This window comes from Nycticebus coucang, chromosome X, assembly GCF_027406575.1.
Source record: "Nycticebus coucang isolate mNycCou1 chromosome X, mNycCou1.pri, whole genome shotgun sequence".
NCBI classification, from domain to species: Eukaryota; Metazoa; Chordata; class Mammalia; order Primates; family Lorisidae; genus Nycticebus; species Nycticebus coucang.
Window position 1 is genome coordinate 49,094,697 of NC_069804.1, and position 27,703 is coordinate 49,122,399.

Consider the following 27,703-nt stretch of genomic DNA (forward strand, 5'->3'; position numbering starts at 1 on the left):
CTGCGTCACTCTCTAGACTAAGTCACCCACATATTTCTTTGGAGGCTTATTAAGCTGGGACTCAGAATGGGAATCTGGAATATCATATTCATGTTCCGATTCTCTGAGACTTTCCGCAGCCTGCTCTGGCTGGTCTAACTGACCCAGCTCGGGCAAAGAATTTCCCCTGCATTCTCTCTAAGAATATTTATAGTTTCATGTCTTAAGTTTCAGTCCTTTAACCAGTGTGAGTCAATTTTTGTTAGAGGAAAATGTGTGGGTCCAGTTTCAGTCTTCTGCAAGTTGCCAGCCAATTCATCCAGCACAATTTATTGAATAGGGAATCTTTCTCCCAGTTTATATTTTTAATAGGCTTATTGAAAATCAAATGACGATAAGTGTCTGGGTTCACCTCTTGGTCTTCAATTCTGTTCCATACATCTACCTCTCTATTTTTGTGCCAGTACCATGCTGTTTTGATCACTATCGATTTATAATATAGTTTGAAGTCTGGAAGCGTGATTCCTCCAGATTTGTTTGTATTCTGGAATAATGTCTTGGCTATTCCAGTTTTTTTCTGTTTCCATATAAAATGAAGTACTAATTTTTCCAGGTCTTTAAAATACGAGAGAAGTGCTTTAATAGGGATTGCATTAAATCTGTAAATTGCTTTTGGTAGTATAGACATTTTAACAATGTTGATTCTTCCCAGCTATGAGCATGGTATATTTTTCCATTTGTTAGCATCTGCAGCCATTTCTTATCTCAGAGTTTCATAGTTCTCTTTATAGAGATCTTTCACATCCTTAGTTAGATAAACTCCCAGATATTTCATCTTCTTTGGGACTATTGTAAAGGGAATAGAATCTTTGATTGTTCTTTCTCCTTGACTATTGTTGTGCATATAAAGGCTACAGATGTATGAGTGTTAATTTTGTATCCTGAGATGTTACTGTATTCCTTGATAACTTGTAGGAGTTTTGTCGTTGACTACCTGGGGTTTTCCAGATATATAACCATATCATCTGCGAAAAGTGACCGTTTGATCTCCTCTGGTCCTATTTGGATCCCCTTGATTGCCTTCTCTGGCCTGATTGCATTCCATTACAATCTTAAAAAATCAGTGGACACAGTGGGCATCCTTGCCTGGTTCCTGATCTGAGTGGAAATGATTTCAATTTTACTCCATTCACTATGATATTGGCTGTGGGTTTGTTGTAGATGGCCTCTATCAGTTTAAGAAATGTTCCTTCTATACCTATTTTCTTAAGCATTCTGGTAAAGAAAGGATGCTGGATATTGTCAAAGCTTTTTCTGCATCAATTGAGAGAATCATATGGTCTTTGTTTTTTAATTTGTTTATGTGATGTATTATATTTATGGATTTACATATATTGAACCATCATTGGGACGCTGGGATGAAACCTGGAGTAATGGAGTATGAAACCTGGTCATGGTGTATAATTTGTTTGATGTGTTGTTGGATTCTGTTTGCTAGGATCTTATTGAATATTTTTGCATCAATATTCATTAGAGATACTGGTCTATAATTTTCTTTTCTTGTTGGGTCTTTTCCTGGTTTGGGTATCAGGGTGATATTTGCTTCATAAAATGAGTTGGGAAGTATTCCTTCTTTTTCTATGTTTTGGAAAAGATTAAGTAATATAGGTACTAGTTCCTCTTTAAAGGTTTGGTAGAATTCTGATGTGAAGCCCAGGCTTTTCTTTTTTGGGAGGTTTATTATAGTTGATGCTATTTCAGAGCTTCTTGTTCAACATTTCCACCTCTTTCTGGCTAAGTCTGGGAGGGTGACATTTTTCCAAGTAGTGATCTATTTCCTTCAGATTTTCATACTTCTGAGAGTAGATTTTTATGTAGTATTCATTAAGAATTTGCTGAATTTCTGAGGAGTCCATTGTTATTTGGCCTTTATCATTTCCGATTGATGAAATTAGGGATTTTACTCTTCTACCTTCAGTTAGGTTAGCCAATGGTTTATCTATTTTATTGACCTTTTCAAAAAACAAAGTCTTTGATTTGTTTATCTGTTGTATGATTCTTTTGTTTTCAATTTCATTTAGTTCTGCTCTAATTTTAGGTATTTCTTTTCTTCTGCTGGGTTTAGGGTTGGAAAGTTCTTCCTCTTCCAGTTGCTTGAGATGACTCATAAAGTTATTCTTCTCTTTGTGTTCTCTTGAGGAAGGCTTGCAGCACTATAAATTTTCCTCTTAGGACTGCCTTTGCTGTATCTCAGAGGTTCTGATAGTTCATTTCTTCATTTTTGGTTTGTTCCAAAAATTTGGTAATTTCCTTCTTAATCTCGTCTACGACCCAGTTATCATTCAGCATGAGGTTATTTATTTACCATGTTTTTGTATGTGTGTGGAGATTCTTGTTGTTACTGAGTTCAACTTTCATTCTGTGGTGGTCCGAGAAAATACAAGGAATGACTTCTATTTTAAATTTGCTGAGGTTAGACTTGTGACCTAAGATGTGATAAATCTTGGAGGATGATCCATGGGCTGATGAGAAGAATGTGTATTTAGTTTTGTTAGGATAAAATATTCTATAGATGTCTATTTGATGCAAATGTTGAATGGTTAAGTTTAATTCTAAAATTTCTTTGCTTATCTTCTTTTTTGAGGATCTATCCAACACTGCCAGAGGAGTGTTAAAGTCTCCAGCAATTATGGTGATGGGGGAAATCAAATTGCTCATGTCAGTTAGAGTTTCTATTATAAATTGAGGCGCATTCTGGTTGGGTGCCTAGATGTTGATAATTGACATCTCATCATGTTGAATGTTGCTCTTAACAAATAAGAAGTGACCATCATTGTCTTTTCTTACTTTGATTGGTTTAAAGCCTATTGTATCTGCAAATAAAATTGCAAGATGTGCTTTTTTCTGTTTTCCATTTGCCTGAATTATAGATGAGCATCCCTTCACCCTGAATGTATGTTTATCTTTTAAGGTAAGGTGAGATTCTTGAATGCAACAGATATCTTGTCTGAATTTTTGTATCCAGTCAACCATCCTGTATCTCTTTAAAGGGTAATTTAAGCCATTAACATTAATTGAGAGTAATGGTAAACCATGCAGAGTTTTGGGTATTGTGTTTTTTGGAAGTCCAGTGGACATTTTTAATCCTTTCACCTCTGTGGATGTTAGAACTTGATCAAAAGTTTCTAAGTGATTTTACTTTGGTGATGGAGGATTGTGTTGTTTTTTATGGAGGATAGGTCTGAGAATATCCTGAAGAACTGGTTTAGTATGGCCAATTTTTTCAACATGTGAATGTCATTAAAGTATTTAATTTCTCCATCATAAATGAAACTCAGTTTACCTGGATGCAGGATCCTGGGTTGAAAGTTATTTTGCTTTAGGAGATTAAAATTTGATGACCACTCTCTTCTGGCTTGAAAGGTTTCAGTAGAAAGATCTGCAGTCATTCTAATATTCTTCCCTTTGTAGGTTATGGTTTTCTTACGTCTGGCTGCTTTCAGAATTTTCTCCTTCATATTAACTTTAACAAAATTATTTATAATGACGGGGCAGCGCCTGTGGCTCAGCGGGTAGGGCGCCGGTCCCATATGCTGGAGGTGGCGGGTTCAAACCCAGCCCCGGCCAAATTAAAAAAAAAAAATTATTTATAATGTATGTATGAGAATTTTTATTCAGGTTGAGTCATGCTGGTGTTCTGAAACTGTCTGCTATCTGAATTTCAGAATCTCTGGGCATGTCTGGAAAATTTTCTTTAATTATTTCATGAAGGAAAGCATCTGTATTCTTTGCAGCAACATCATCACTTTCAGGTATTCCTATAAGGTAAATATTAGACCTCTTCAAATTATCCTAGAGCTCTTGAGAGAATGATCTGTTTTTGTTCTCCACTTTTTTCCTCTTTGAGTGTTTGGGAGCATTCAAAAGCTTTGTCTTCAATATCAGAAATTCTTTCTTCTGCCTGCTCTATTCTGTTACTGAGGGATTCTGCTGTATTTTTTAGATCTTTGAGGGCTGCAAATTCTTGCTTTAATGTGTCAAAATCTTTGGTCATTTTTTCTTTAAGTTCGTTAAATTCTTGAGACGTCTTTCGAATTTCTGCTTTAAATTCTAATTTCATCATTTCCTCCATTTTGTTGATCCTATTTGCTATCCAAATTCTGAACTTGATTTCTGTCATCTCAGCCATTTGTTTGGGAATAGGATCTTGTGCTATGTCTGCTTTATTGTTTCTTGTGGAAGTTAATCTACTCTGATTGTTCATGTTTCCAGAGTTTTTCTGCTGATTCCGCCTCATGATTGTTTTTCACTGTTGGCTAGGTGGTCTGGCAAGGTGAGATTGGATTGGGTTTTCCTGGTGTTGTGGTTAACCAGCCCTTTGTTAAGGATCTGGGACTGATGACTGCAGCTTTTTCCCCTTTAGCTTTTCAAAGGACCTGTACAGTATTATAGTCTGAGGCTGAGGAAACTTGCTTGGTGTGGTGGGATTAGGTGACTCAGTCTTGTATTCAACTGGTTCTTGTCTGATCCTAGTGGATCAGTGACTTTGGTGAAGTCTTAGCTGTGAAGAAATACAAGCAATTAAGAAACCCCACCTCCCCAGATAACAACTGGAATGGGAAAATCGGCTCTTCCTGTTACTACACAACCAGAGTATCACCCTAGAGGGTCCTTGGGTGATTGTCCCAAGCTAGAGGTTCCAAACCAATTGACTCTGTCAGTACAAACTTTCAGGTGGGAGAGTTTGGAAGGTCTCCAGCAGCTACCCTATTTCCCCGAAAATAAGACAGTGTCTTATTTTAAGGTGTGATTCCAAAGATGTGCTAGGTCTTATTTTCAGGGGATGTCTTATCTTTCCTGTAAGTAGGTCTTATTTTCGGAGGATGTCTTATTTTGGGGGAAACAGGGTAAATAGCAGAGGTCTACTGGCTGCTCAGATTTGGCTCTCTCTGGTGCTCTATGGATTCAGAAAGGCCCACCCGGTAGCATAGTGGGACCAGGGGGCTGAGTCTCTTTCTCCACTTTGTTCCCTTTTCATGCCCAATCACTGGTAAACCCACAGGGCTGCAGTCCTGTTCCCTCCAATAATGTGAAGTGCCAGGGCTTAGCGCCTATCAGAGTCAAAGGAAGGTCACTGCCCCTGAGGCCCGGCCACTTCCCTCGGCTACCAGCCAGCTGGGGGAGCTGAGGCCTGCCTGCCTTGAGTGTTCAATATCCACTGGCAAGTGTTCCACTTGGGTTCACTCTAATCCTGGGGGTACCAGGCCTGCAAATGCTTATCTCCCTCAGCCACCACACCTTTGTCCCTGCCTCTCTGCAGCACCAGTATCCCTATAGACTGACTTCTGGTTTCCTGTAGCAGTGCACAGAGTTGTGTGAGTGTTTCTCCAAGATTAGACCCCAGCATGATCACTCTATTATTGCTGGATCTTTGCGGGAAGTGCCCCTGCACAGCTCCACTGACACTGCCAAAGCCAGAGAATTTTGGCTGTAGGATTAGCTCTAGGAGCATGCTGCACACAGATCTGGCAGCAGGGCAGGGTATGCTGCACGTGATTCTGGCAGTATCCAGTGCCCGGTGACTTCAGCAAGGAGAGCACTAGTCCACTGGCGATTCTGGTTGAGTGGGGGCCTGGCGTGGAGGTGGGTGGGCGTGGTGCACAGCTTCAGTGTTTTCCGGATGGGCGGGGCACGGCGTGTGGCGTTGGCAATCTCCAGGTGGGTAGGGTGTGGTGCAAGGCCTTGGCAGTCTCCTGGTGGGTGGGACACGGTGTGCGGCCTCATTGGTCTCCCGGCAGGTGGTGTGTAGTGTGAGGCCTTGGCGGTCTCCAGGCACATGGCCTCAGTGGTCTGGGTGGGCTGGGCATGGTGCAGAGGCAGGGAGGGCACTGGGGGCACAGTGTGGCTTGGAGACAGGGAGGGAGTGGGGGACTGACCGGGCCTGGGTTGGGACACTCGGTCAAGCATGCTGGAAGGGGGGGCACTTCTCATGAGCCTCCTCCCTCAGTGTCTGCAGGGTTTAGGGATCTGGTTTATCCTGTTAGGGGGGAAGGGTGGACTGAAAGTTCAGAATGGCAGGGAAAATGTTAGTTCAGTTTTTCTGCCTGGTAAGAGAATGTTCAGAGTCACTGCAGGACCCCTATGGAGGAAGTAGTCCCCAGTTCTTACTGTTCTCACCCTTGTGTTGAGACAAGAGATCCCCAGTTCACTACTTGCCTATAGAAATCTCACAGGAGCAAAAGAAGAGTGAAAGGAAAAGGAAAAAAGAACCCACAGCTTTCTTGGGGGAGGGGTCGGGCGTTTTTCCTTTCAGTTGAGTTTTGTACCTGGAGATTGTTGTCTTGAAATCGCAGCTTGCCTCAACAAGGGTGACCTGTAGTTATGTCTCTTCTCTCTCGGCTGGGCTTCCTGTCTTCAGCTCAATTGGATACCCTCTGGACATTATCCTTCTCTCTGGAGAGGAGCCTATGTTGGAGGCTGCTTCCAGTCGGCCATCTTGCCCCTCCAATCCCAAACTAAGAAATTAACATTAGATGTTATTCTATTAACTAAATTCCAGACTACTCAGATATTAGTAGTTTTCCCATTAATATCTTTTTGTTGTTTCAGGATCCAGTCCAGGATACTATTTAGTAATGTCTCCTTAGTCTCTTCTGGTCTGTGACAATTTCTTTCCTGTGACATCTTGCTATGTTTTGTATTAAAACTTTTGAAGATACTGAAAATCTATAAAAGGCTAAGAAACAGGGAACTTCCAGGGACTGTAAACTAGGTAGCTTGGGGCTACGTGGGGGTAGAAGACCTTTCTCTGTTTACCTTTGAGTTCTGTGGCTTTTGAAGTTTGTATTCTCAGTAAAAATGGGAATACTGCTTGTGTTAGCCAGGATTCTTCAGAAAAATAGAAATCACTGGCAGAGAGAGATTGATTCATCTCAAGGAATTGCTTCATGTGATTGTGGAGGCTTGGGTGAGTTCAAGATCTGACGGAGTAAGACAAAATGCTGGAGACTCAGGGAAAAGTTGTAGTTGTAGTTAAAAGGTGGTCTTCTGGTAGAATTTTTTCTTGGGGAAGTGCTCCAGTAGCGCAATCGGTTAGCGCATGGTATTAATGAGAATTTTTTCTTGGGGGAAGTTAGTCTTTGTTCTATTAAGGCCTTCAACTGATTGGACAAGCCTACCCACAACATGGAGGGCAATCTACTTTACTCAAAGTCCATCAATTTAAATGCTAATCTTGGCTGGGGATGCAAAAATGGCTGACTAGAAGCAGTCACCAAACTCACTGTTCCTAAGGAAATTAGAGAAAGGTCCAGGCAACTGCCTCCATTTGAAACTACTCTTCATAGAAATGGCAGTGTCAAAGTACACGCAGAAACTGTGGGACACTCAGAGTGAAAAACATAAAAAAGGAAGTGGAAACTCCTGGGAAGCAGGTGAAGGAGAGTCACAGATAACAAGTCTGGGGTCTGCAGTTGAAATAGTTAAGTGCTGAAGCACCCCATTTGCTCTGCTGGTACCAGGAAGGTTGAACCTTTAACTGCTGCCAGGTCTGACTGAGACTCATCTAAAATCTATGCAGAACGAGGGTACCAGTCATCAGGTATAGCAGGGATCAGATAGCAGTTGAAGCCAGCCTGAGGTCTTGAGTGAGCCATACTGGTCCTCCACTGGAGTAGGGGTGGAGGATTGGATTACTGGTGGCTGCCATTAGCCATCCCTGGTAACTTGAAATGAAGCACTTTCCCCCATTGGAGCACAAAGGGAACTGAACATGGGAACAGATGGGTGGGGCCCAGCAGGCTCTGAACTGTGAGACAGCAGACTATGGATATTTGCCATAGGCAAGTACTAGTAAGGGTGTGACAAGCCCTGTTTGTTAGAGCCTAGGAGAGTGACAACTACCAGCTGGAGCTAGCACCCCAGTGGCCTTGAGGCCTGCCAAACCCAACAAGGGCTTTTCCTCTAGCAGGTCCAAGAAGGGATGTGGTGAACTCTGAACACCAAGTCCTATGAAACTGACATTAAGCTACCAGACTTGGCTAGTCCAGTCTTAATGCCCACTGGGTGGGCCAGCAGAGGAATGAATTGCCATTTTGCTGCTGGCAGTTCTGGGAAGGGGCATGGTGAAGTCTGTGTTCCAGGACCTCTGAAACTGACAGGCCTGTTGATTCTGGCAGCCAAACAGCTTTAAAATTGACTGAGCAGCAGGTGGAACAAGGGACTGCCACTTCACTCTGACAAGGCCTAGAAGGGGTGTGGAGAGATGTGCATTCTGGGGAAGCTGGTGCTCATGGGAGCCCACATGACATACAAATGGCTTTAGATCCTGCTGAATGGTGATAAAGCTGATAGATCAGCAGTGCCATTTGCTTGGTCCAGCCTGTACCATCCAGGACCTTACTGACTCCTGCAGGTTACCTAATTGAACCTAAACAAAATATCTCTTAACTTCAGTTTAGAGACACCCAAACCCTTTAGCTTACAATAAATAAATAAACAAACCAACAAATAAATAATACAAATGGAGAGGAATCAGCAAAAATCTCTGGGAACATGAAAAATCCAATCAGATCAATTCCCCCAAGGGATTACAACAGAGTTACACCTGAAACTGCCACCGATAAAGAAATTGTTGAAATGACAGAAATATAATTCAGAATTTGGATGGAAAATAAGATGAATGAAATTGAAGGTATGGTGGAAAAAGAAGTCTAAAAACTGTCTCAAGAAATCAATGAAATTAAATAAAAAGACACCAAGTTTCTAAACACAATCAGAAAGGTTATGATGGAACTTAAGGAATTGAAAGAGGTATTCAAGAAGCTTCAAAACACAATACAGCGTCTCAGCGAGAGTAGAACATGGAGAAAAAAGAATGTCAGAACTTGAAGACAAGACATTTGAAATAACCTAAGCATTTGAAGAGGCAGAAAAAACAGCAACAGCAGAGCAATCTCTTAGAGAGATATGGGATTACACAAAGTGTGAAAACATACAAATCACAGGAATTTCCGAAGAAGAAAAGGGAGCCCTAAAAGCTCTACTTCAAGATGTCACTGTGGAGAATTCCCTAGGGATAGGGAGAGACCCATAAATAGAGACACTAAATAAGTACAACACCCCAGGATGACTCAATTCGAACAAAGCATCATCTAGACACATTGTAATTAACTTAGTAAAATTCAAAATGAAAGAGAAAATCCTACAAGCAGCCAGGCATAAGCAACATCTTACCTTCAGGGTGACAGTGGGCTTTTCAGTGGAAACTTTATAAGCTACAAGAGTGTGACCACTGGCTTTAATCTTCTTAAAGCAACTTTCAGACTAGGATTCTGTATCCCGCTAAACTAAATTTCATATTTGGTGGAGAAATCAAATCTTTTACTGACAAGCAAACATTGAGGAAATTTGCCACAGCAAGACCAGCTCTGCAGGGAGTATTCAGACCCATACTATACACAGAGCAATGGACCACCAGCAAAATTAAAACACTCGTAGTCTGAAAGTTGCTTCCATTGGTGTATGTGGCCGGAGCCCTGTCGACTGAGCTATGGGCGCCACCCAAAAAGTTGGTTCTTGAAAAGATAAAATTGATAAACCTTTGGCTAGATTAACTAGAAACAGAAAAGCAAGATCTCTAATAACCTGAATTAAAAACAAAAAGGGGTAAATAACAACAGATACCACAGAGATAAAAAAGTTCATCACTGATCATCACATAAAAGACTCTATGCCCAGAAACTTGAAAATGGGGAGGAAATGGACTAATATCTGGAATCACACCATTCCACAGACTTAACCATAAAGAATTAGAACTCTTGAACAGACCAATATCAAGCACCAAAATTGCAACAACAATAAAAAATTTCCAACAACAAAAGTCCTGGATCAGAATGTTTTACACCAGAATTCTACCAAACCTTCAAAGAAGAGTTTGTAGCTATATTGAAGAACCTATTCCAAAACATGGAGAAAAAAAGAATCCTCCACAACTCCTCCTGTGAAGCAAATATCACCCTGATACCAAAAACCAGGAAAAGGTACAACAAAACAAAAATCCTGGCAAACAGAATATAGCTACATAATAAAAAAATTATACACTGTGACCAAGTGGGCTTTATACCAAGAATGCAAGGCTGCTTCAACATGCACAAATCCATAAACAGAATTCACTACATATATAGAAGCAAAAAGAAAGACCATGTTATCCTCACAATAGATTCAGATACAGCATTCAACAAAATTCAGCTTTATTTTCTGATTAGAACACCTAAGAAAATGGCATAGGTGGGGTGTTTCTTTTTTGTTGGATTCATTGGGGGTACAAAAAATTAGGTTACACCAATTGCATTTGTTAGATAAAGTCCCTTTATAATTGTGTCGCACCCCCAAGAGGTGTGCCATACACTGTGACCTCCATACCCCTCTTTCCTCCCTTCTCTCCACTTGTTCATTCCTCCCCCCACCCCTTGTATTAGCTCATCTACTGCCTTCATAGAATTGAATACATTGGCTTCTTGCTTCTGCGTTCTTGTGGTGCTTTAATGTGTTTCAACTCCATCCAGGTTAATACGAAAGGTGTAAAGTCTCCATCTTTTTTAGCGGCTGAATAATATTCCATGTGTATATATATATACTACAACTTGTTAATCCATTCCTGGGTTGGTGGGCATTTAGGCTGTTTCCACATTGTGGTGTTTGTAAATTAGCTGTGATAATCAGTCTAGTGCAAATGTCCTTATGATAAAAGGATTTTTTTTTCTTCTAGGTAGATGCCTAGTAATGGGATTGCAGGATCAAATGAGAGGTCTACATTGAGTTCTTTGAGGATTCTCCATACTTCCTTCCAAAAAAGTTGTATTACCTGCAATCCCACCAGCAGTGTAAAAGTGTTCCCATCTCTCCATATCCAAGCCAGCATCTGCAGCTATGAGACCTTGTGATGTGGGCCATTCTCACTGGGGTTAGATGATATCTCAGGGTAGTTTTGATTTGCATTTCTCTAATGATTAGGGACGCTGAGCATTTTTTCATATGTTTGTTAGCCATTCATCTGTCTTCTTTAGAGACAGTTCTATTCATGTCTCTTGCCCAGTGACACATGGGATTGTTGGGTCTCTTTTTGCTGATTAATTGAGTTCTCTATAAATCCTGGTTATAAAGATTTGTCTAATTCATAATATGCAAATAATATGCAAATATCTTTTCCATTCTGAAGGTTGTGTGTTTTCTTTGGTTGTTGTTTCCTTAGTTGTACAGAAGATTTTCAGTTTATTTATATATTTTATTTATTGTTAAATCATAGCTGTGTACATTAGTGCAATCGCCTGTACCCATTCTAAAATGCACCATAGATGTGGCCCCACCCATTACCCTCCCTCCACCAAAGCCTCCCCCCTCCCTTCCCCTTCCTTGGCCCTTTCCCCATAGACTTGAGCTATAGTTGGGTTATAGCTTCATGTGAAAGCTATAATTTAGCTTCATAGTAGGGCTGTGTACATTGGATACTTTTTCTTCCATTCCTGAGGTACTTTGCTAAGAAGAATATGTTCCAGCTCCATCCATGTAAACATGAAAGAGGTAAAGTCCCCATCTTTCTTTAAGGCTGCATAGTATTCCATGGTATACATGTACCACAATTTGCTAGTCCATTCGTGGGTCGCTGGGCACTTGGGCTTCTTCCGTGACTTAGCAATTATGAATAGGGCTGCAATAAACATTCTGGTACAGATGTCTTTGTTATATTGTGACTTTTGGTCTTCTGGGTATAAACCTAGTAAAGGATTATAGGATCGAATGGCAGGTCTATTTTTAGGTCTCTATTCTCCAAACATCCTTCCAGAAGGAACGTTATTAGTGGGCCTTCCCACCAGCAGTGTAGAAGTGTGCCCTTTCCTCCACATCCACACCAACATTTTTGGTTTTGAGATTTTGTTATGTGGGTTACTCTTACTGGGGTTAGGTGATATCTCAGAGTAGTTTTGATTTGCATTTCCCTGATGATTAAGGATGATGAGCTTTTTTTCATGTGTTTGTAGATCTTGCGTCAGTCTTCTTTAGAGAAGTTTCTCTTCAAGTCCCTTGCCCACCCTGAGATGGGGTCACGTGTTCTTTTCTTGTTAATACATTTGAGTTCTCTGTGGATTCTGGTTATTAGACCTTTATCGGAGGTATAACCCGCAAATAGTTTCTCCCATTCTGAGGACTGTCTGCTTGCTTTACTCAATATGTTCTTGACTGTGCAGAAGCTTTTTAGTTTGATCAGGTCCCAGTAGTGTATTTTTGATACTGCTTCAATTGCCTGGGGAGTCCTCCTCATAAAATATTCACCCAGGCCGATTCCTTCAAGTGTTTTCCCTGCACTTTCTTCAAGTATTTTTATAGTTTCATGTCTTAAGTTTAAATTTTTTATCCAGTGAGAGTCAATCTTAGTTAATGGTGAAAGGTGTGGGTCCAGTATCAATCTTCTACAGGTTGCCAGCCAGTTTACCCAGCACCATTTGTTAAATAGGGAATCTTTTCCCCACTGAATGTTTTTAATTGGCTTGTCAAAGATCAAATAACGGTAAGTAGCTGGACCCATCTCTTGGTTCTCTATTCTGTCCCAGACATCTACTTCTCTGCTTTTGTGCCAGTACTATGCTGTTTTGATCACTATGGATTTATAGTACAATCTCAGGTCTGGTAGCATGATTCCTCCTGCTTTGTTTTTTTTGCTGAGTAATGTTTTGGCTATTCAAGGTTTTTTCTGATTCCATATAAAAGGAAGTATTATTTTTTCAAGATCTTTAAAGTATGACAGTGGAGCTTTAATAGGAATTGCATTAAAGTTACATATTGCTTTGGGTAGTATGGACATTTTAACAATGTTGATTCTTCCCAGCCATGAGCATGGTATGTTTTTCCATCTTTTAACATCTTCAGCTATTTCTTTTCTTAGGGTTTCATAGTTCTCTTTGTAGAGATCTTTCACGCCCTTTGTTAGGTATACTCCCAAATATTCCATCTTCTTTGGCACTACTGTGAAAGGAATAGAGTCCTTGACTGTTTGTTCGGGTTGGTTATTGTTGGTATATATAAAGGCTACAGATTTATGGGTGTTGATTTTGTAGCCTGAGACATTGCTATATTCCTCGGTCACTTCTAAAAGTTTTGTAGTAGAATCCCTAGTGTTTTCCAGATATATGATCATATCATCTGTGAGGAGTGAAAGTTTGATCTCTTCTGACCCTATGTGGATACCCTTGATCGCCTTTTCTTCCCTAATTGCAATGGCTAAAACTTCCATTACAATGTCAAAGAGCAATGGAGACAATGGGCAACCTTGCCTGGTTCCTGATCTAAGTGGAAATGATTTCAATTTAACTCCATTCAATACGATATTGGCTGTGGGTTTGCTGTCGATGGCCTCTATTAGTTTAAGGAATGTCCCTTCTCTACCAATTTTCTTAAGTGCTCTGATCATGAAGGGATGCTGGATAGTATCGAAAGCTTTTTCTGGGGCGGCGCCTGTGGCTCAAGGAGTAGGGCGCTGGTCCCATATGCCAGAGGTGGCGGATTCAAACCCGGCCCTGGCCAAAAAAAACAAAAAAAAAAAAAAAAAAAAAAAGTTCAAAAAAAAAAAAAAAAAAAGAAAGCTTTTTCTGCATCAATTGAAAGAATCATATGGTCTTTATTTTTAAGTTTGTTTATGTGTTGAATTACATTTATAGATTTACGTATATTGAACCAGCCTTGAGACCCTGGGATAAATCCGACTTGGTCATGGTGTATAGTTTTTTTGATGTGTTGTTGGATTCTGTTTGTCAGGATCTTATTGAGTATTTTAGCATCTATATTCATTAGTGATATTGGTCTATAATTATCTTTTCTTGTTGGGTCTTTGCCTGGTTTGGGGATCAAGGTGATGTTTGCTTTGTAGAATGTGCTGGGTAATATTCCTTCTTTTTCTGTATTTTGGAAGAGTTTTAGTAGTATAGGTACTAGTTCTTTAAATGTTTGGTAGAATTCTGACGTAAAGCCATCTGGTCCTGGGCTTTTCTTTTTAGGGAGATTTTGTATAGTTGATGCTATTTCAGAACTTGATATAGGCCTGTTCAACATTTCCACTTCGTTCTGGCTAAGTCTTTGTAGGTGGCGTGCTTCCAGGTATTGGTCGATTTCTTTCAGATTTTCATATTTGTGAGAGTAGAGTTTCTTGTAGTATTCGTTAAGGATTTTTTGAATTTCTGAGGGGTCTGTTGTTATTTCATCATTACCATTTCTGATTGATGAAATTAGAGATTTTACTCTTTTTCTCCTGGTTAGGTTGGCCAAAGGTTTATCTATTTTATTGATCTTTTCAAAAAACCATCTTTTGGATTTATTGATCTGTTGTATAGTTCTTTTGTTTTCAATTTCATTTAATTCTGCTCTGATTTTGGTTATTTCTTTTCTTCTGCTGCCTTTGGGGTTGAAGTGTTCTTTCTCCAGTTGCTTGAGATATTCCATTAAGCTATTGACTTCCTCTCTTTCCATGTTGTTGAAGAAGGCTTGCAGTGCTCTAAATTTCCCTCTTAGTACTGCCTTTGCAGTATCCCAGAGGTTTTGGTAATTCGTGTCTTGATTGTTGTCTTGTTCCAAAAATATGGTGATTTCCTTCTTAATCTCGTCTATAACCCATGTATCCTTCAGTATAAGGTTGTTTAGCTTCCATGTTTTTGTATGGGTGTACTGGTTCCTGTTGTTATTTAGTTCAACTTTTATTCCATGATGGTCTGAGAAGATACAAGGAATTTCTATTTTTTTAAATTTGCTGAGGTTAGATATGTGGCCTAGGATGTGGTCGATGTTGGAGTATGTTCCATGGGCTGATGAGAAGAATGTGTATTCAGTTTTGTTGGGATGAAATGTTCTGTACATGTCTGTTAAGTCCAGATGTTGAATGGTTGAGTTTAAATCTAAAATTTCTTTGCTTAGCTTCTTTTTGGAGGATCTATCCAGGACTGCTAAAGGGGTGTTAAAATCTCCAACTACTATGGAAGTGGAGGAAATCGAGTTGCTCATGTCTGTTAGAGTTTCTCTTATAAATTGAGGTGTGTTGTGGTTGGGTGCATAAATATTAATAATTGAGATCTCATCATATTGAGTATTACCTTTAACAAATATGAAGTGTCCATCCTTATCCTTAATTATTTGGGTTATTTTAAAGCCTATTGCGTCTGCGAACAGGATTGCAACGCCTGCTTTTTTCTGTTTTCCATTTGCCTGGAATATAGATGACCATCCCTTCCCCTTGAGTCTATATCTGTCTTGTAATGTAAGATGCGATTCTTGGATGCAGCAGATATCTGGCTTGAGTTTTGTATCCAGTCCGCCAACCTATGTCTCTTTAGAGGACAATTTAAACCATTCACATTAATTGAGAGTATTGATAAGCCTTTTGAGAGACCGGTGGAAATTTTTAATCCTGTTGTGACTGTAGAAGTTGGAATTTGATCAAAAATTTTTTGGGTGGGTTTACTTTTGTGGTGGAGAATTACGCTGGTCTTTATGGAGGACAGGTCTAAGAATGTCCTGGAGAACTGGTTTAGTTGTGGCAAATTTCTTCAACATGTGAATGTCATTGAAGTATTTTATTTCTCCATCATAAATGAAGCTCAGTTTCGCTGGGTACAGGATCCTGGGTTGAAAGTTATTTTGTTTTAGGAGATTAAAAGTTGATGACTATCCTCTTCTAGCTTGAAAGGTTTCAGCAGAGAGATCTGCTGTTATTCTGATATTCTTCCCCTTGTAGGTAATAGTTTTCTTTCGGTTGGCAGCTTTCAGAATTTTCTCCTTCATAATTAACTTTATTGAAATTGATCATGATGTGTCTGGGGGATGTCTTATTTGGGTTGAGTCGTGGTGGAGTTCTGAAACTGTCTGCTATCTGAATTTCGGAATCTCTTGGCATGTCTGGAAAGTTCTCCTTCATAATCTCATGGAGAAGAGACTCTGTGCCTTGTGAAGCCACTTCGTCACTTTCGGGATCCCTGTAAGATGAATATTGGTTTTCTTCAAATCATCCGAGAGCTCTCTGAGAGAGTGGTCTGTTTTTGCTCTCCATTTCTCTTCTTCTTTGAGGGTTTGGGAGCGTTGGATAGCTTTGTCTTCAATGTCAGAAATCCTTTCTTCTGCTTGCTCCATTCTGTTACTGAGGGATTCTACTGTGTTTCTCAGATATTTGAGGGATGCAACTTCTAGTCTCAATGTGTCGAAATCTTTGGTCATTTGGTCTTTGAAACTGTTTAATTCCTTTTATTTATTTCTTTTTCTTTTTTTCCATTAAATCATAACTGTATACATTGATATGATCATGGGGCATCATACACTCGCTTCATAAAGCATTTGACACATTTTTATCACACTGGTTAACATAGCCTTTCCGGCGTTATCTCAGTTACTGTGCCAAAACATTTACATTCTACATTTACCAAGTTTTGCAAATACCCCTGTAATATGCACCACAGGTGTGATCCCACCGATCCCCCTGCCTCTACCCAACCCCCTTTCCCACTTCCCCCTATTGTTAAATTGTAGCTGGGTTATAGCTTTCATGTGAGAGTCCCAAATTAGTTTCATACTAGGGCTGTGTACGTTGGGTATTTTATCTTCCATTCTTGGGATACTTTACTAAGAAGAATATGTTCCAACTCCATCCATGTAAACATGAAAGAGGTAAAGTCTCCATCTTTCTTTAAGGCTGCATAGAATTCCATGGTATACATATACCACAATTTATTAATCCATTCGTGGATCGATGGGCACTTGGGCTTTTTCCATGACTTAGCTATTATGAATTGGGCTGCAATAAACATTCTGGTACAAATATCCTTGTTATGTTGTGATTTTTGGTCTTCTGGGTATATGCCCAGCAGAGGAATTACAGGATTGAATGGCAGATCTATTTTTAGATCTCTGAGTGTTCTCCATATATCTTTCCAAAAGGAATGTATTAATTTGCATTCCCACCAGCAGTGCAGAAGTGTTCTGTTTTCTCCGCATCCACGCCAACATCTCTGGTCTTGAGATTTTGTGATGTAGGCTAGTCTCAGTGGAGTTAGATGATATCTCAAAGTAGTTTTGATTTGCATTTCTCTTATGATTAAAGATGATGAGCATTTTTTCATATGTCTGAAGGCCGTGCGCCTGTCTTCTTCAGAGAAGTTTCTCTTCAAATCCCTTGCCCAGCCTGCAATGGGATCCCTTGTTTCTTTCTTGCTGATGCGTTTGAGTTCTCTGTGGATTCTGGTTATTAAGCCTTTGTCAGAGATATACCCTGCAAATATCTTCTCCCATTCTGAGGGCTGTCTGCTTGCTTTGCTTACTGTGTTCTTAGCTGTGCAGAAGCTTTTTAGTTTGTTCAAGTCCCAGTAGTGTATTTTTGAAGCTGCTTCAATTGCCCGGGGGGTTCTCCTCATGAAATACTCACCCAGACCAATTTCTTCAAGGGTTTTCCCTGCATTCTCCTCTAGTATTTTTATAGTTTCATGTCTTAAGTTTAAATCTTTAATCCAATGAGAGTCTATCTTAGTTAATGGTGAAAGGTGTGGGTCCAATTTCAGTCTTCTGCAGGTTGCCAGCCAGTTCACCCAGCACCATTTGTTAAATAGGGAATCTTTTCCCCACTGAATGTTTTTAATTGGCTTGTCAAAAATCAAATAGTGGTAAGTAGCTGGATTCATCTCTTGGTTCTCTATTCTGTTTCAGATATCCACTTCTCTGTTTTTGTGCCAATACCATGCTGTTTTCATCACTATCATTTTGTAGTAAAGTCTGAGGTCTGGTAGTGTGATTCCTCCTGTTTTGTGTTTATTTCTGAGTAATGTCTTGGCTATTCGAGGTTTTTTCTGATTCCAGATGAAACGAAGTAATTTTTTTTCAAGCTCTTTAAAATATGACAGTGGAGCTTTAATAGGGAGTGCATTGAAATTATATATTGTTTTGGGTAGTATGGACATTTTGATAATGTTGATTCTTCCCAGCCATGAGCATGGTATGTTTTTCCATTTGTTAACATTTTCAGCTATTTCTTTTCTTAGAGTTTCATAGTTCTCTTTATAGAGATCTTTCACGTCTTTCGTTAGGTAAATTCCCAAATATTTCATCTTCTTGGCACTACTGTGAATGGGATAGAGTCCTTAACAGCTTTTTCAACTTGACTGTTGTTGGTGTATATAAAGGCTACCTATTTATGGATGTTGATTTTGTAACCTGAGACGCTGCTGTATTCCTTGATCACTTCTAGGAGTTTTGAAGTAGAGTCCCTAGTGTTTTCTAGATACATAATCATATCATCTGCGAAGAGCGAGAGTTTGATCTCTTGAGACCCTATATGGATACCCTTGATCGCCATTTCTTCCCTAATTGCAGTGGCTAAAACTTCTATTACAATGTTGAAAAGCAATGGAGACAATGGGCAGTCTTGCCTGGTTACTGATCTGAGTGGAAATGATTCCAATTTAACTCCATTCAATATGATATTGGCTGTGGGTTTGCTGTAGATAGCCTCTATCAGTTTAAGAAAAGTCTCTTCTAGACCAATTTTCTTGAGTGTTCTGATCATGAAGGGATGCTGGATATTATCAAAAGCTTTTTCTGCATCAATTGACAGAATCATATGGTCTTTGTTTTTTAATTTGTTTATGTGCTGAATTACATTTATAGATTTACGCATATTGAACCAGCCTTGAGAACCTGGGATGAAACCAACTTGGTCATGATGTATAATTTGTTTGATGTGTTGCTGGATTCTGTTTGTTAGGATCTTGTTGAATATTTTTGCCTCTATATTCATTAGTGATATTGGTCTCCAATTTTCTTTTCTTGTTGGGTCTTTTCCTGGTTTGGGGATCAGGGTGATGTTTGCTTCATAGAACGTGTTGGGTAGTCTTCTTTCTTTTTCTACATTTTGGAACAGGTTGAGTAATATAGGTACTAATTCCTCTTTAAAGGTTTGGTAGAATTCAGACGTGAAACCATCTGGTCCCGGGCTTTTCATTTTAGGGACGTTTTGTATAGTTGATGCTATTTCTGAACTTGATATGGTTCTGTTCAACATTTCCACTTGATTCTGGTTAAGTCTTGGAAGGTGGCGTGCTTCCAAGTATCGGTCTATTTCCTTCAGATTTTCATATTTCTGAGAATAAAGTTTCTTGTAATATTCATTAAGGATTTTTTGGATTTCTGATGAGTCTGTGGTTATTTCGTCTTTGTTGTTTCTGATTGATGATATTGGAGATTTTACTCTTTTTTTCTGATTAGGTTGGCCAGAGGTTTATCTATTTTATTGACCTTTTCAAAAAACCAGCTTTTTGATTTATTGATCTGTTGTATTATTCTTTTGTTTTCAATTTCATTTAATTCTGCTCTAATTTTGGTTATTTCTTTTCTTCTACTGGGTTTGGGGTTGGAATGTTCTTCCTTTTCCCGTTGCGTGAGATGTCCCATTAAGTTGTTAACTTCCTCTCTTTCCGGTCTCTTGAGGAAGGCTTGCAGTGCTATAAATTTCCCTCTTAGAACTGCCTTTGCAGTGTCCCAGAGGTTCTGATAGTTTGTGTCTTCATTGTCGTTTTGTTCCAAAAAATTGGTGATTTCTTTCTTAATCTCATCTCTGACCCAGCTATCATTCAGCATAAGGTTATTTAACTTCCATGTTTTTGTATGGGTATGCAGATTCCTGTTGTTACTGAATTCAAGTTTTATTCCATGATGGTCCGAGAAGATGCATGGAATAATTTCTATTGCTTTAAATTTACTGAGGTTGGACTTGTGACCTAAAACGTGGTCAGTTTTGGAGTAAGTTCCGTGGGCTGATGAGAAGTATGTGTATTCAGTTTTGTTGGGATGAAATGTTCTGTAGATGTCTGCTAAATCTAAATATTGGATGGTTAGGTTTAAATCTAAGATTTCTTTGCTCAGCTTCTTTCCTGGAGGATCGATCCAACACTGCCAAGGGAGTGTTGAAATCTCCAACGAATATGGAGCTGGAGGAAATCAAGTTACCCATGTCTGTTAGAGTTTCTCTTATAAACTGAGGTGCATTCTGGTTGGGTGCATAGATATTAATAATTGAGATCTCGTCATATTGAGTATTACCCTTAACAAATATGAAGTGACCATTCTTGTCCTTCCTTACTTTTGATGGTTTAAAGCCTACTGTATCTGCAAATAAAATTGCAACACCTGCTTTTTTCTGATTACCATTTGCCTGAAATATGGATGACCATCCTTTCACCCTGAGTCTGTATTTGTCTTTTAAGTTGAGATGTGACTCTTGTATGCAACAAATATCTGGCTTGAGTTTTTGTATCCAGTCAGCTAACCTATGCCTCTTTAGAGGACAGTTTAAGCCATTCACATTGATGGAGAGTATTGATAATTCTGGTGGAATTTTGGGTATCGAGTTTTTCAAAGGTCCAGTGGACATTTTTAATCCTTTCGCCAGTGTGGAAGTTGAAGTTTGATCCGAAGTTTCTGAGTGAGTTTACTTTTGTGGTATAGGATTGGGTTGGTCATTGTGGAGGATAGGTCTGCGAACATCCTGATATGCTGGTTTACTTATGGAAATTTTTTCAACATATGAATGTCATTGAAGTATTTAATTTATCCATCATAGATGGAACTCAGTTTAGCTGGCTACATTATCAAAATGTCCATACTACCCAAAGCAATATATAATTTCAACGCACTCCCTATTAAAGCTCCACTGTCATATTTTAAAGATCTTGAAAAAACATTACTTCATTTTATATGGAATCAGAAAAAACCTCGAATAGCCAAGACATTACTCAGAAATAAAAACAAAACAGGAGGAATCACACTACCAGACCTCAGACTTTACTACAAATCGATAGTGATCAAGACAGCATGGTATTGACACAAAAACAGAGAAGTAGATATCTGGAACAGATCATTGCATTAAAGATTTAAACTTAAGACATGAAACTATAAAAATACTAGAGGAGAATGCAGGGAAAACCCTTGAAGAAATTGGTCTGGGTGAGTATTTCATGAGGAGAACCCCCCGGGCAATTGAAGCAGCTTCAAAAATACACTACTGGGACTTGATCCAACTAAAAAGCTTCTGCACAGCTAAGAGCACAGTAAGCAAAGCAAGCAGACAGCCCTCAGAATGGGAGAAGATATTTGCAGGGTATATCTCTGACAAAAGTTTAATTACCCAAATCCACTGAGAACTCAAACTCATCAGCAAGAAAAATACAAGGGATCCCATCGCAGGCTGGGCAACTTTGTGGGGTTCTGTCTCTGTTTCTGTCGTCGCCTACAGAAGACGGGCTGTTTTGAGTTCAAACGTCTTTGCTGCTGGAGATTTGCGTCTGAACACCTCTCTGGGTTGGCCCCGTCCTGGAAGCTTCCTGGGTTTGTGAGCCGTGTCAGGAAATCCCCCGCTCACCGGTGGCCTCCTCTGGTTGCCCAGGGAGACATGGGGTGTGGCCTCACAATATCCAGGTGTGGATGCGGAGAAAAGGGAACACTTATGCACTGCTGGTGGGACTGCAAATTAATACATTCCTTTTGGAAAGATATATGGAGAACACTCAGAGATCTAAAAATAAATCTGCCATTCAATCCTGTAATTCCTCTCCTGGGCATATACCCAGAAGACCAAAAATCACAACATAACAAATATATTTGTACCAGAATGTTTATTGCAGCCCTATTCATAATTGCTAAGTCATGGAAAAAGCCCAAGTGCCCATCAATCCACAAATGGATTAATAAATTGTGGTTATGTATACCATGGAATACTCTGCAGCCTTAAAGAAAGATGGAGACTTTACCTCTTTCATGTTTACATGGATGGAGCTGGAACATATTCTTCTTAGTAAAGTGTCTCAAGAATGGAATAAAAAGTACCCAATGTACTCAGCCTAGTATGAAACTAATTTGGGACTCTCACATGAAAGCTATAACCCAGTTACAACTTAACAATAGGGGGAATTGGGAAAGTGGGTGTGGGTAGAGGGAGGGGGATCGGTGGGATCACACCTCTGGTGCATCTTACAGGGGTATTTGCGAAACTTGGTAAATGTAGAATGTAAAGTTTTTGGCACAGTAACTGAGATAACGCCGCAAAGGCTATGTTAACCACTGTGATAAAAATGTGTCAAATGGTCTATGAAGCGAGTGTATGATGCCCCATGATCATATCAATGTATACAGTTATGATTTAATAAAATAATTTAAAAAAATGAATATTACAAGAAACTTTATTTTCAGAAATACCAAAATCTAAAGGAAATTGACCAATACTTGGAAGCACGTCACCTACCAAGATTTAGCCAGAATCAAGTAGAAATGTTGAACAGGTCAATATCAAGTTCTGAAATAGAATCAACCATACAAAATCTCCCTAAAAAGAAAAGCCCGGGACCAGATGACTTCACGTCAGAATTCTACCAAACCTTTAAAGATGAACTAGCACGTATATTACTCAACCTGTTCCAAAAAGTAGAAAAAGAAGGAAGACTACCCAACACGTTCCATGAAGCAAACATCACCCTGATCCCCAAACCAGGAATAGACCCAAAAAGAAAAGAAAGTTAAAGACCAATATCACTGATGAAGATAGATGCCAAAATATTCAACAAGATCCTAACAAACAGAATCCAGCAGTACAACAAAAAAATTATACATCATGACCAAGTTGGTTTTATCCCAGGGTCTGAAGGCTGGTTCAATAAACGTAAATCCATAAGTATAATTCAGCACATAAACAAATTAAAAAATAAAGACCATATGATTCTCTCAATTGACGCAGAAATAGCTTTTGATAATATCCAGCATCCCTTCATGATCAGAACACTTAAGAGAATTGGTACAGAAGGGACATTTCTTAAAGTGCTAGAGGCCATCTACATCAAACCCACAGCCAATATTGCATTGAATGGAGTTAAATTGAAATCATTTCCACTCAGATTAGGAAGCAGACAAGGCTTCCCATTGTCTCCACTGCTCTTTAACATTGCAATGGAAGTATTAGTCACCACAATTAGGGAAGAAAAGGCGATCAAGGGTATCCACATAGGGTCAGAAGAGATCAAACTTTCGCTCTTTGCAGATGATATGATTGTATATCTGGAAAACACCAGGGATTCTACTATAAAACTCTTAACAGTGATAAAGGAATACAGCAGTGTCTCAGGTTACAAAATCAACATTCATAAATCGGTAGCCTTTATATATACCAACAATAGTCAAGCTGAAAAAACAATTAAGGACTCTATCCCATTCACAGTAGTGCCAAAGAAGATGAAATATTTGATAGTTTATCTAACAAAAGATGTGCAAGATCTCTATAAAGAGAACTATGAAACTCTAAGAATAGAAATAGCTGAAATTGTCAACAAATGGAAAAACACCATGCTCATGGCTGGGAAGAATAAACATTGTTAAAATGTCCATTCTACCCAAAGCAATAAACAATTTTAATGCAATCCCTATTAAAGCTCCACTGTCATACTTTAAAGATCTTGAAAAAATAATACTTCGTTTTGTATGGAATCAGAAAAAAATTGAATAGCCAAGACATTACTCAGAAATAAAAACAAAGCAATAGGAATCAAGCTACCAGACCTCACACGATACTATAAATCTATAGTGATCAAAACAGCATGGTACTGGCAGAAAAACAGAGAAGTAGATGTCTGGCACAGAATAGAGAACCAAGAGATATATTCAGCTACTTACCATTATTTGATCTTTGACAAGCCAATTAAAAACATTCAGTGAGGAAAAGATTCCCTATTTAACAAATGGTGCTGGGCTAACTGGCTGGCAACCTGTAGAAGACTGAAACTGGACCCACACCTTTCACCATTAAATAAGATACACTCTCACTGGATAAAAGATTTAAGCTTAAGACATGAAACTATAAAAATACTAGAGGAGAGGGCAGGGAAAACACTTGAAGAAATCGGTCTGGGCGAGTATTTTATGAGGAGGACTCCCCGGGCAATTGAACCAGCTTCAAAAATACACTACTGGGACTTGATCAAACTAAAAAGCTTCTACAAAGCCAACAACACAGTAAGTAAAGCAAGCAAACAGTCCTCAGAATGGGAGAAGATATTTGCAGGTTATGTCTCTGACAAAGGTTTAATAACCAGAATCCACAAAGAACTCAAACGTATAAACAAGAAAAGAACAAATGATCCCATCACATGCTGGGCAAGGAACTTGAAGAGAAACTTCTCTTAAGAAGACAGGTGCACAGCCTTCAGACATATGAAAAAATGCTCATCATCTTTAATCATCAGAGAAATGCAAATCAAAACTACTTTGAGATATCATCTATCTCCAGTAATATTAGCCCATATCGCAAAATCCCAAGACCAGAGATGTTGGCGTGGGTGTGGAGAAAAGGGAACACTTCTACACTGCTGGTGTAAATGCAAATTAATACATTCCTTTTGGAAAGATATTTGGAGAACACTTAGAGATCTAAAAATAGATCTACCATTCAATCCTATAATTTCTCTACTAGTTATATACCCAGAATTACAAAAATCACATTATAACAAAGATATTTGTACCAGAATGTTTATTGCAGCCCAATTCATTATTGCTAAGTCATGGAAAAAGCCCAAGTGCCCATTGATCCACGAATGGATTAAGAAATTTTGGTATATGTACACCATGGAATATTATGCAGCCTTAAAGAAAGATGGAGACTTTACCTCGTTCATGTTTGCATGGATGGAGCTAGAACACATTCTTCTTAATAAAGTGTCTCAAGAATGGAAGAAAATATATCCAATGTACTCATCTCTGTTATGAAACTAATTTATGGCTTTCACATGAAACCTATAACCCAGTTATAACCTACGAATAGGGGGGAAAAGGAAAGAGAGGGGAGGGAGAGTGGAGGGGGGCAGAGAGAGGTTGATTGGTGGTATTACACCTGCGGTGCATCTTACAAGGGTACATGTGAAACTTAATAAATGTAGAATATAGATGTCTTAACAGAATAGCTAAGAAAATGCCAGAAAGGCTATGTTAACCAGTGTGATTTAAATGTGTCAAACGGTCTATAAAACCAGTGTATGGTGCCCCATGATCACATTAATGTACACAGCTATGATTTAATAATAAAAAAATACGAAAAAAAATAACCAAGATGAGAAGCTAATCAAGGACATAATTCTTTTCACAGTAGCTTCAAAAAAAATGAAATACCTAGGAACATGCCTAACAAAAGAGGCGAAGGACCTCTACAAGGAACATCATGAAACTCTAAGAGAAGAAATAGCAAAAGATATTAAATAGAAGAACATACCATGCTCATGGCTGGGAAGAATCAACATTGTTAAACTGTCTATACTAGACAAAGCAACTTACAGATTCACTGCAATCCCCATTAAAATAACATCATCATACTTTCAAGTTTTGGAAAAAATAATTCTTCATTTTGTATGGAACCAGAAGAAACCCCATATATCAAAGGCAATTCTTAGGAAAAAGAAACAAATCCAGAGGTATCACTGTACCAGATTTTTCGCTATGCTACAAGGCCATAGTGATCAAAACAGCATGATATTGGCACAAAAATAAAGACTTAAGCATTTGGAATGGAATAGAAAACCAGAAGATGAAACTAATATCTTACAGCCACCTGATCTTTGATAAACCAAACAAGAACATGCACTGGGGGAAAGAATCCCTATTCAATAAATGGTTCTGTGAGAACTGCATAACCACATGTAAAAGACTGAAACTGGACTAGCACCTTTCTCCACTCACTAAAATTGATTCAAAATGGATAAAAGATCTAAATCTAAGGCATGAAACAATAAAAATCCTCGAAAAAAGTGTGGAGCAAACACTTCAAGGTATCAGCCTGGCGAAAGACTTTATGAAGAAGACTCCACTGGCAGTTATAACAACAAAAACAAACAAATGGAACTTAATTAAACTGAAAAGCTTCTCTACAGCTAAAGAGACAACAACTAAAGCAAATAGACAACCATCAAAATGGGAAAAGATATTTGCATATTATGAATTGGACAAAAGCTTGATAACTAGGATCTATAGAGAACTCAAATTAAGCATTAAGCATGGGGGAATGCGGGAAAGAGGGAGGGAGGTGGGGGTCACAGTGTGAGACATGTCTCTTGGGAGCAGGACATAATTATAAGAGGATCTTTACCTAACAAGTGCAAACAGTATAACCTGGTTCTTTGTATCCTCAATGATTCCCCAATAAAAAAATAAACCAGAAAGAGAGATTAAAGATGGCGGCCGAGTAACAGCTTCCCTGCAACTGGGAACAGCGAGTCTGGAGAGACAAGACTCCAGGCATCTCTGGCCGGTGGGATCTGCCTATAATCATCCCTTTGAGGATACAGGGAGCCAGCAAGAGACTTCTGGACCCCAAGAGGAGGACAAAAACTGTGGAAAACTGGCAAGTGGTTGCATGTGTTCAATCGACCTAATCACGCCAGCAACCTAAGTACAAGCAGCAATGAGACGGCAAACCGGAAAGGCCTTACCTGTGAACTGCTTCAGTGTTCTTGGACTTGGCACTCAGTTGAACTGCCTTGGGGAGAGCTTGAGCAGGAGTGTGGAGAATTTTGGTCATTGTCTGGGGCCCCAGACTGAGCCACTGAGCTGGGTGCAGGAAGCCATTGTGAAAGAACTGCCCCAGCAAGCTCTGTCCTCAGGGTCTCAGAGCAAGAATTGGACGGGTCAAAGTAACCTACTGACTGAGCAGCCTAAAGGCGGGAATAAGCTGCCTTACAGCCTTAATCCTTAGGCGCAGAGTGAGACGGTTTTAGCAAACTGGAGCCTTGTGCTGTTGCCCTGGGTGGAGTGCCATGATGTCACAGATCATAGCAACCTCAAATTCCTGGGCATGGCGCTGCCCAGACCTCCAAAAGAGCTGTGCAGTGACCCCCGACCGGTGACCCGCACCCACCGGGCCTCCACATTCCCTGACAAGGAACTGCGGGAGCCACGCAACCCTGTGTCCTCCCTCCTGTGTCCTCCCAGGTTTCACACTAGCCCATTCATCTGGACAGGGACTCTGGTAGCTGTGTGCCCTTTGGAGCCCTCCCTGCTTCTGCGCACAGCTCTTCTACTGGCCAGAGACGGCTGGAGCCTTAGGCTCTCTGTGCCAAAGTCACTGGGTGCCTGGCACTCCCAGAACCGTGCACACCACCCCCAGCCCTGTTGCTAGATCCGGGGGTGTCACAAACCAGAGCTGCTTCCACAACCAGAACTCCCTAGCTAGAGCAGCCCCAGAGGAACTACACAGGGTCACTCCCTACAAAGATCCAGCAACAATAGAGTGATCCCGCTGGGGTCTAATATTGGAGAGACACCTCCCCAACTCTGAGGACAGCCAGAGGCAACGGTGAAAAACAATCATGAGGCAAAATCAACAGAAAAGCTCTGGCAATATAAATAATCAGAGTAGATCAACTACCCTAAGGATCAATGGGGCAGAAACAGCACAAGACCCCATGCATGAACAAATAGCTGAGATGTCAGAAATTGAATTCAGGATCTGGATAGTAAATAAGATCGAATTAGAATTCCAAAAGTTATATCAAGAATTCAACAGATTCAGTTGCGAGACAAGATGGCGGACTGAAGCCAGCTTTCAACAGAGGCTCCCGTCCAGAAGGAGAGGTAAGGGACAGGAATTTAGTAAGTATCCTGGTGGACTTGAGCCTCACCA